Here is a 10,835-nt window from a genome sequence, read left to right on the forward strand (position 1 = left end):
CCACGTCAACATCAAAGGCCTGCAGGAAAAGGCTCCAGCGCATTAGCCGCTGGTTCGAATTCCGCATCCTGCCTATAAAGACCAACGGGTTGTGGTCGGTGTATATTTTAATCGGTACCTGGGATGAACCGACATACACCTCGAAATGGGAGAGAGCCAAAATCAAGGCCAATGCCTCCTTTTCAATTGTCGAGTAGCGCCGCTGGTGTATATTAAACTTTTTAGAAAAATACGACACCGGATGTTCTATACCCCTGTCATCGTCCTGCAGAAGCACCGCGCCTGCGCCCAGCTCACTAGCATCCACAGCCAACTTGAAAGGCTTTGTGAACACAGGCGCTGCGAGGACAGGAGCACTGACCAGGATGGACTTTAATTGCTGAAACGCAAAAGTGCACCTAGGCGTCCACTGAAATGGGATCTTCGGGCTCAAGAGATCCGTGAGGGGAGAAGCTACCGCTGAGAAATTTCTGCAAAAACCCCTATAATACCCCGTCATCCCCAGAAAACACCGGAGGTCCCGACGTGTAGCAGGCTCTGGAAAGCCAAGTATCGCCTCCACCTTGGAGTGGACAGGGCGGACCTCCCCCCGCCCCACTACCTTGCCAAGATAGGTGATGGTCGCCCTGCCAAACTCGCACTTGGCCAGGTTTAGGGTCAAGTTTGCCTGACGAAGCCGGTCAAAAACTTCCCGCAAACTAACCATGTGCCCCTCCCAATCGTCAGAATAGATGACGAGGTCATCGAGGTAGGCCTCACAATTAGCTACGCCTGACAGCACACGATTCACCAGCCTCTGGAAAGTCGCAGGCGCGTTGCGCATACCAAACGGCATTACCGTATATTGCAGGAAACTGTCAGGTGTCACGAACGCAGAAAATTAGTTTAGCGCGATCCGTAAGTGGCACCTGCCAGTATCCTTTCAGCAAATCCAGCTTGGTTACATAAGACGCACTCCCCACCCTGTCGACACAGTCCTCCATTCTGGGCAATGGAAAACTATCAGGCCTAGTCACGTTATTTACCCGGCGAAAATCCGTACAAAACCTATCTGTCTTGTCTGACTTATCAACCAATAAGCACGGCGAGCTCCATGGGCTGAAACTGGGCTCAGCGATATTGTTAGTGAGCATGTATTCCACCTCTTTCTGTAACCGCGCCCGCTTATATGGATTCACGCGATACGCGTGCTGTTTAATGGGTAATGCCTCCGCCACATCGATGTCATGTTGTAATACGTTAGTGCGCGAAGGAATATCGGAGAACAGCTCACAATGAGACCCAACCAAACCCCTGATATCATCTCGCTGCGTTGTTGATAAATGGCCAAGATGACAGTCAAGAGTGATCAATGACTCAGTGTTTGTCAACCGTCCCTCCACGACCGCCTTGGACGGAATAATGACGTCATCTTCCAGTTCTCCAACCCCCTCTGAAAAACAAAGACTGTCATTCCTCTCATCAACGCTAGATGGGGCCAACATACAAACTGACACCGGCACAGTGGACACACTCGCAGAGGGAACAACAATACTGTCAATAGGATTCACCAGAGGCTCCCTCACATAATATGGCTTAATCATATTAACATGACACAAGCGAGTCTTCCGCCCACGATCCGGTGTCTCGATTAGGTAGTCCAAATCCCCTACTTTCTCTCTAACCAGGTACGGCCCACTAAACCGTGCTTGTAAGCTGGAGCCTGGGACAGGCAACAACACTAAAACCCTCTCCCCTGGCACAAACGTTCTATCCCGAGCCTTCCTGTCATACCAGCCGTTCATCCTCCCCTGTGTGTCACTCAGATTTATCCTCGCTAGTTCACATGCCCTCTTCAGCTTCTCCCTAAAGCCACAGACATAGTCTAATAGGTTCTTCGGCTCGCTCTCCCCCAACCACTTCTCCCTCAGCAGCTTAAGCGGCCCCCTAACCGAATGCGCAAATACCAGCTCTGCAGGACTGAATCCCAAAGATTCCTGCACCACCTCCCTTGCGGCAAACAACATTAAATGAACCCCTTCATCCCAGTCGTCCTTCGTGTCACGACAGAACGCCTTTCCAAAGCTCCCTGGGATTGTGGGTGATATGGGCTAGAGAAACTATGCGATATATCCAGCTGCTTTAAAACCTGCGAGAAGATGCGGGATAAAAAATGTGTACCTTGGTCGGACTGTACCACGCGAGGCAAACCAAAAACGGAGAAAAACCTCACCAAGGCCTGTGACACTGTTTTGGCCGTTATCCGTTTCAGTGGAATCGCTTCCGGAAACCGTGTGTTGGCACACATAATGGTCAAAAGAAAGCTATTACCTGCCTTGGTTCTAGGGAGTGGACCCACACAATCAATAATAACCCTCTCAAAAGGTTCCCCCACTGCCGGGATAGGGTAGAGTGGCGCCGGTGGAATGACCCCGTTAGGTTTTCCCACCACCTGACATGTTGAACACCCCCTGCAGTGCTGCACCACATCCCGTTTCAACCCTGGCCAAAAAAATTGACGCAGCACTCTATCATATGTCTTATTGACCCCCCAGATGTCCTGCGAGCCTGTGATCGTGAGCCAAACACAGAATATCGTGACGGTATCTAAACGGAACCACAACCTGCGTCACCACATTCCAATCATTCTCCGCTGACGCGTCGAGGCTAGGAGACCATTTACGCAGCAATACCCCGTCCCTCAGGATATAGCAACTTTTAGAAACCTCACTCTCTCCCACTCCCACAGTGCTCGCAAAAAGGCCTGACAGGCTTGGATCTCTACCCTGTTCCGCGATAAGCTCCTCGCGAGCAAAATAAAACCCAGCCGCGCTACTGGCAGACTCACACGAGGAAGTAGAGGGCAGTAAAGGGCTGAGACCGGCTGGAATAGATGGAAGAACAGCATCACATTCAAGAGGGGCAATTTCAGGAACAAGCTGAGACGATGACCACAAGTCGGGTTGCCCCGGGAGCGCCCCCGTCCACCTCAGGCTCCCGTGCTACTGCACCCTGGGGATTATCCATAAGTGGGTCACGACACTCAGGCACCCCGTTAACAGTCGCTATGATGGTATCAAACAAGTCCACGTTGTCCTTTTCCTCGGCCAGAGCCTTAATAACCATGGCCCGCGTGACTGCACATGAGGAGAACACCCTCGGATACGCATCCGCTAGGACGTCCACCGCCCCAGACTCTGCTGGCACACAAGTCATATCTGCCTTCACGAGGACCCTACCCCCTGCCAGATCATTCCCGAGGATTAATGACACACCCTCGACAGGAAAACAATTTTCCACCCCAATTACCACTGGCCCCGACACCAACTCAGATGTAAGATGGATAGTGTGAAGCGGAACTTCCATGACATGCATCCCAAAAGACCTGACAGTTATCCCAGCATCCATCTCTGAACCACTGTCAAAAGGCAGCACATCTCTCCGAATAAATGACTGGGACGCAGCCGTATCCCTTAATATGGTCACAGGAACCTTCACCCCTTCGCCGGACAAGGATACAAACCCCTCACTGATGAACGGTAAGTAAGCTTTCATATCCTCACCCCTTTGGGCATCCCTACTCAGAAATGTGTGTGTGGGTGTCATTACCAACGATATTTGTTTACTGGGACGGGTAAGGGCAAAACAGTTCTGCTTTATGTGGCCTTTTTTACCACAGTGGAAACACTCACGCATTTCTCCCCTCATTCCCCGCTCAGCAACCTCGCCCACACTGCCACCGCCAGAGGCCACAGGCCTGTCACCCAAGCCCCACCTCGGTCTACTCTCCACACTGCGCACGGGATAATTAGGTCTGTCAAAGAGCACTTTGTGCGTCAACACGAACTCATCCGCAAGGCTCGCAGCCACCGAGCACTCCGTCACCTTATGTTCATTAATGTACATCGCCACATTATCGGGCAAACAATAGGACTTAAACTCCTCAAGAAGCACGAGTTCCCGCATCTTAACCAAAGTGTCCACCTTCTCCGACGCGCACCAACGATCAAACAACAGCTCCTTCTCGTAAGCAAACTCCACGTAGGTCTGCACATTGTTCTTTCTAAGAGCGCGAAACCTCTGCCTATATGCCTCCGGCACAAGCTCGTAAGCCCTAAGGATAGCAGCCTTCACCACGGCGTAATCCTGGGTGTTTGGGCAAAGTGACGCGTAAACGTGTTGTGCTTTCCCAGTGAGTGCGCTCTGGAGAAGTAATGTCCACTGGTCATTAGGCCATTTCAGAGTTGTGGCTATATTTTCGAACATAGAAAAATATTTGTCAACATCCTTCTCTGAAAATTGCGGGACCAGACGTAGGTGCCTAGTAGCATCGAACCTAGCTTCAAGATGCACTGCCCGCGCCTCTACCCCAAGCCTTCCAAGCTCATGCACGCGCCCACGTTCTGCCTCCTCCGCTTCCCGAGCGCATAACCGCTCTGCATGTCTCAGCTGCTCGAATTTAAACTCTAGTTCCATCTTCCTCAGCAAAACCTGGTTCTCCGAAACCGGGTCACATGTGACTACCTCCTCCTCCTCAGGTTTGCCCACAGAGCACTCCATAACCTCCTTGGCGGTCAAAGCCTCCACCAGCGCTAACCGCTGCTGCTGCTTTTTCATGCTCGGGGCAAGCCTGACACCGTAATGCTCTGCTATCCCCGATAATTCCTCCTTAGTGCACAAGCCCAACAAGTTGACCGTTGGCCTAGCCACAAACTCACATACCTTCACAGGCATACTTGCCCTAGTACCGTCGCACCGGGGGAGGAAGAAACTAAAGAACCAACCCCGCTTCCACCAGCATATACGACCAACCAATTAACATATACACAAAACAAAACAAAACCGGCTTCACCCTACACGTCTGTACAGTCTGTTCTTAATAACTCTGGCCACCGCTCCCCTACCGCTATACACTAAATAGAGAAGAGCACCGGTATGACTTTCTGAAGCATCCACACTCAAAATTATTCGCAAGAGATTAACAACTGTCGTGTGTTAAAAAAAAAACAACCTAAAGCCCATCCCTTAAACGTTTCCATCCCTCACTATCAGACCCCCTATATAACTAACTAGCTGACATACGCCGGCCTAGGAGGAGCCTGACAGGGTCTTCCTACTACCCCGACCAGCATAGACGGTATGTCTACCAGGCGAAGGAAGGAACCATAGAAAATGGTCCAGCTGCCCTAGCTGGATGAAAACGCTCCTTATTGGAGAATTATTTACCAAGAGGGTATAAAACATGGGCCACACACACGACACTGTCAACCATAATTCAAAGCGTGGACTAAGCTCAGCGGCCACCACCAAATTCCTGCTCAAATCAATCCCGGACGAGCCCCCATATTACGTTACCATTGACTGTTAGCAGGCTCAATGTCGAGTCAAGGCAACATAATAAAGGAGACGGTAGCCGAAGTAATCAAAAAAGAATTTAATTAATAATTACCACCATGGTTGAACAAAGGAAATATAAAGTAATGACAGACAAGAACACATACTGCACAGACAGGATCAGCACCAGACAAAGGGGAAGGCAGAATACTTATACATGAGGTAATGACGAGACAAGACACACCTGGGTTAATTACAAATGGGTACACCTGGAGGGGAAACGATAAGGACTACAAAACAATAACAGGAAACTACAGCTAGACATGACACATCACACTAGGAGTGCCTGATCAGGGCACAAACACATAACAATTGTCTATCCAGATAGCAAAGTAAATGTCTTCCAAAAAGTAAAGTAGACTGCTTTACAGAGTCCACATGAGACTAATAGGTCTTAAAAGTGCTAAAATGCCCTTAAATCAAACTCAGTATTAATCTGAGATGTAGAGTGTGACATTTGGAGTCACTGACTTTCGGTCAGGCACACTTTTCTTCTGATTTCTCAATTTTCATCACTGTCTGCCAACTTTTTTTAACATGACCATTACATTTTTATACTCTTGGAAAAGTGGTTGGATAATGTGCATATTTATTACTTTGCTTTATTATTATGATTGCATTCAGGCATGTATCCAAGATAACAATGTTCCCTATCTAAAGGACCACAAACAATGGGTCCAACATGAATTATTTTAAACATCTATTCTAAATGAACCAGGGCTGCTGGAGAGTTTACCTATTCTGATTAAGCCAGTCAAACATAAGCATTTTCTGATGTCTACAGTCCCCTGCTCTGTTTAGCTGCTAGATGGAGAATAGTGAGACTGCCCTCTTGGATTCTCACTGAGCTGCTCTGATTGTGCATACAAAGCCAGTCGGAAATTGAGAGAGGTAAACAGAGGGCAGGCAGTGCTGCAAGCTGTCAAACAGCTCTGTGTATGATTGAAGACAACCTTGAGCTGGAACATAAACATTCCGGGAGGCTCCACCGTGCACTCAACCTATGTGCACAGGCAGCCATGATGGATCAGCAGCTGGGGCAAGATGGAGGAGGAGCGGGTCTTTTTATGACTTGACAGAAATATTTGATATGGAACTTGTATGGGAGTTCCAAAGGTGGATATTGTGAAGGTAATGTATTCTAGTGAATATACATAGAAATATCTACATCTTAAATATAATTTCAGTTGAATACAAGGTTCGTTGCAATCATTTATGATAACATTAATCACCAAAGTAATTGCGGACGTCTGGGAATAATAATGCTACATATTCCATCACGGTAGGAAACGCCAGAGGTCAGATAATCAGACAAGTTGTAAACAAGCCGACAGCTTGGGCAGATTCTCTACACCAGGGGTTTTCAAAGTGTGGGAAGGTGAGCCTCCCCTCAGAGAACATAAGAACAGAGAACCCCCCCTCCCAATTATTATTGCTATATTATTATTATTATTGTTGTTGTTGTTGCTATAATGCAGGTGTATTATCCAGTGGAATGCCCTTACCTACTGGCCTAGTTAAATCAAAGTGGTTAATTTTTTTTGGCTGGACACACTGTCTTATTTGACTTTCTCAGGACTTAAAACTGTTTTTTGGGAGCAGACCCCCACAAAGAAAAAAAGATATTTACACACAAAAGGTCATCATCTTAACAGTTGTTTATGCTCATCGAGTCATCCGTCAGCAGAGCATCAAGTTGGCATGCCTATTACAGCTGAATGTGGCGATTACCATCTTGTTCAGCAAAACGCCTCACAAACGTATTCAGATCTAAAGCTATGGTGCGTTTTGATTCAATGCTGAGTACAGCCAAACTTGACAGTCTCTTCTCTGTCATTGTAGACCGCAAATACCTCATTCCTTCCGTCTACTTGGGTCCGAATGCTTCTCGTTTTGCGCCGTCCCGTTCAAATGAAATCGCCGCCAATCACATATCCACGCTCGCGCCAGGGCCGGGGGAGGGGTTACAAGCAGTGGCGTAGCCAGGCATTATTGTGTGGGTGGGCCTGGAGAAATGTAGGTGGGCCAGGGGGAGACATATTAAGCGTGGGGTCTGAGCTGAAACTTCATTAATGATTTTTTAATGCACTAATAGAACATAAGCATAAATTAGCAGTGAAAACAAAAAACATAGGCACGGCGGCCTCAGAATGTGTGTAAAACTGACATCCACATAGGGATGGGTATCGTTAAGGCTTTAACGGTACTACTACTTTTATCGATAGCGCTTATGCTTATGCTCCAGGTTCAGTACCAACCACATCATAAAGTACGCGGACGATACAACAGTGGTGGGACTCATCAGGGACAACAACGAACAGGCCTACAGGGAGGAGGTGAAACATCTGACAGACTGGTGTAACACCAACAACCTGATCCTGAATGTCGATAAAACAAAAGAGATCATTGTCGACTTCAGGAACAAAAAGCACTGTCACCCACCACTCCACATCAACGGCACAGCAGTGAAGACTACAGACAGCACCAAGTTCCTGGGGGTGCATATCACAAGCAGTCTGACCTGGTCCACTCACACTACATCACTATTTAAGAAGGCACCGCAGCGCCTACACTTCCTGCGCAGGTTGAGAAGAGCACAGCTCCCCCCTCCCATCCTCACCACGTTCTACAGAGGAACCATAGAGAGCGCGCTGACCAGCGGCATCTCCATCTGGTCGAGAGACTGCAACGCCAAAGACTGGAAGTCTCTGCAGAGAGTGGTTAGGACAGCAGAGAAGATCATCGGAGTGTCTCTCCCTCCCATCAGAGACACCGCTCAGAAACGCTGCCTGACAAAAGCCCAGAACATTTTGAAAGACCCCACTCATCCTCACCATGCTCTGTTCTCCCTGCTGCCCTCCAGCAAGCGGTTCTGCAGCATTAAGAGCAGAACAGACAGATTCTGCAATAGCTTTTTCCCCCAAGCCATCAGACTGCTGAACAGCAAGTAGACCAGTAACACAGAGATTACATTACGCTGTGTAAAGAGCACATATTTGTTATATAGTATGTCTATTTTATTTATATGTATAGTAAGTCTTTATATTTTAAACGCACACTTTATCTTTAATTTTATCAGCACCACGTCACTATTATTTATTTATATGTACAATTTTAGCACGTTTTTATATTGTCCTGTTCCTGTAAGCCAGTACAGCGACATTTCGTTTTAATAGTACACTCTGTGTCTTGTTGAAATGACAATAAAGTATGTCTATGTCTTATCGATCCGGTCCTTTAACATTACTTTTATCGGTTCTTTTGGAGAAAAAAAATAAGGTAAACTAACTAAACAAATTGTGAACAAAACTAACATTGCTTTTTATTTAAATTAAATACATAATATTTCACATCAAAAGAAACAACAATGTTTTAACAAATCGTATTAAATAATGTGATGACAGAATTGTAAACAGAATAGCTGAAACTTGAACTAAATAAATAACTCAGTTACCTCTAATCATTAACCCATGTTTGTATAATGTGGTTAACTCGGTGTGTTGCTGCTAGCATACATAACATACCTGACGTGGAAACGTTACTCGTGGATGGGGCTACAGAGCTACTAGAAAGACAGTCGAACCCGGTGCATTTCTCCGTCTGAATGTGGTGCACTTTTGCTAAATGTTTAGACAAATTGCTCGTGTTACCGCCCTTACATACTAAACGCTTATTCCACTTTTGGTAACGAGTATTGTCCACATCGACACTGCTATAGTTTAACCACACCTCGGAGCGCGTTCTCTCCGCCATCTCCTCCGTGTGTGTGTGTTGCTGCATGTAGCAGCTGCGTGTGTGTAAACTGCCCCGCCCCCTCGCACACAGACGGGGGAGAGATCTTTTAAACGGAGTTGGCGACACTTAAACTGCAATGTAATGTTTGTGTAGCAATAATACATACAACATATATCGGGGGCACAGGTTATTTATCCTTGACAGTCGCACAGTTGGCACACACTGAGTGTTTTCATATTCAGCAAATGTGTACACGCTAAACTGCAGACCTCAAGAAGAAATAATACTTTCATTCACTCACGGCAAAAGTTACTTTACTTACTATAAAAACTCACAGTAAAAAAATGCACTCCCTATTCCATTGTCATGAAGGTGGAATCTAACTATATCCAGAATAAGTTTTATTGGATCCAGGCTAGAAACATGTTTATTTCTGCTGTAAAGTTGGGCATTTTAACATGGGGGTCTATGGGAATTGCTCCTTTTTGCATCCATCCCCTGTCGGCCACTAGATGAACTGCAGTTTGTGGCACTTCCTTCTGGGCTTCCCGGCTCTGCGCTATGAAGCGCTGATTGGCTGTGGGTGGGCCAGACGTGCCCACCCACAGCGTAGCGTAGCTGTGGGCCCACCCACAGCTACGCCGCTGGTTACAAGGCTTGTGTCTTGTGCTGCATTCACTTGCACTCGAACATTAGGGATTTTCTCTCATAAATGTCCGATGAGCCACAACTTTTATTTCAAAACAAAGCTGCCAAATGAAAGCTTTAGCGCAAATTCAATAAGGAAGACCTAACATGAGTCACTTACACGTCACTCTACTCCCTTCACCCCTCATTAAATACGAGGGCGTCACCCCTCAGCAGCCAATTGCTGCACAGGCTAAATTCCTTAAATACCTGCTCTTCCTCCCTGTCAGTTGTCATTTCAGGTGACTACACGCCGTGGTAGCACTACAATACTCCTCCTCGTGAGAAAAACCGTAAGAAACAATTAGCTCAAGATGTCCAACTCGGACAATTCGGAACACGAACCTTCTCTGGAAGTCTCCGATCCCGGTTCGGCTCCCCACAGCGGCTTATCAACAGAGGCAGACTTCCTCATCGCCCGGCTCCTGCAGCAGGGCATTCCCACAGCCCCAGGCCTCACTCTCTCTCAACTCCGAGAGCTCTCGGACCAGGTCTCCAGCGTAGCTCCCCAGTCCGGGGCAGCAGCTCCAGTCAGCTCCCCAGAGAGCAGGGCGAGGACGCGGCCGCAGCCGCGGAGGTAAAAAAAAAAAAAGGGCAGTAAATCGAGCCCCCTAGGATTCCGTTCGCCTCTAAAATCCACCCCTTCCCAGGCTCGCCAGTCCGGGAGTGTCACTACACACCCATGGCCGTATCTACCATTGAGGTCACCGAGGTCCGGACCTCGGTAATATTTTCCGAGCTGTGTATAACAACATTTGTGAAATAATTACACTAAAAGGGGTTCTTTGTAGTACTTCCATTTACTGACCATGGGGGCGCTGCATAACTACGTAGCCTCGATTAAAGCAAACAGAAGAAGACGACATGTATCAACAAATCACCGCAGCCCGGACTTGAACCGGAGCAGCGGAGGAGTGATGAGGTATCTAGAGATCTGAGTCCAGCGGGCTGCTTCTGTTTCTGTTCATCAGAACATCATATGACCAGCAGATCCTGTGTGAACGCTCTACGTTAGTCAGTGGACGTCCGACAACATGCAC

The sequence above is a fragment of the Gymnodraco acuticeps genome, unplaced genomic scaffold (genome assembly GCF_902827175.1).
Source record: "Gymnodraco acuticeps unplaced genomic scaffold, fGymAcu1.1, whole genome shotgun sequence".
Classification (NCBI taxonomy): Eukaryota; Metazoa; Chordata; class Actinopteri; order Perciformes; family Bathydraconidae; genus Gymnodraco; species Gymnodraco acuticeps.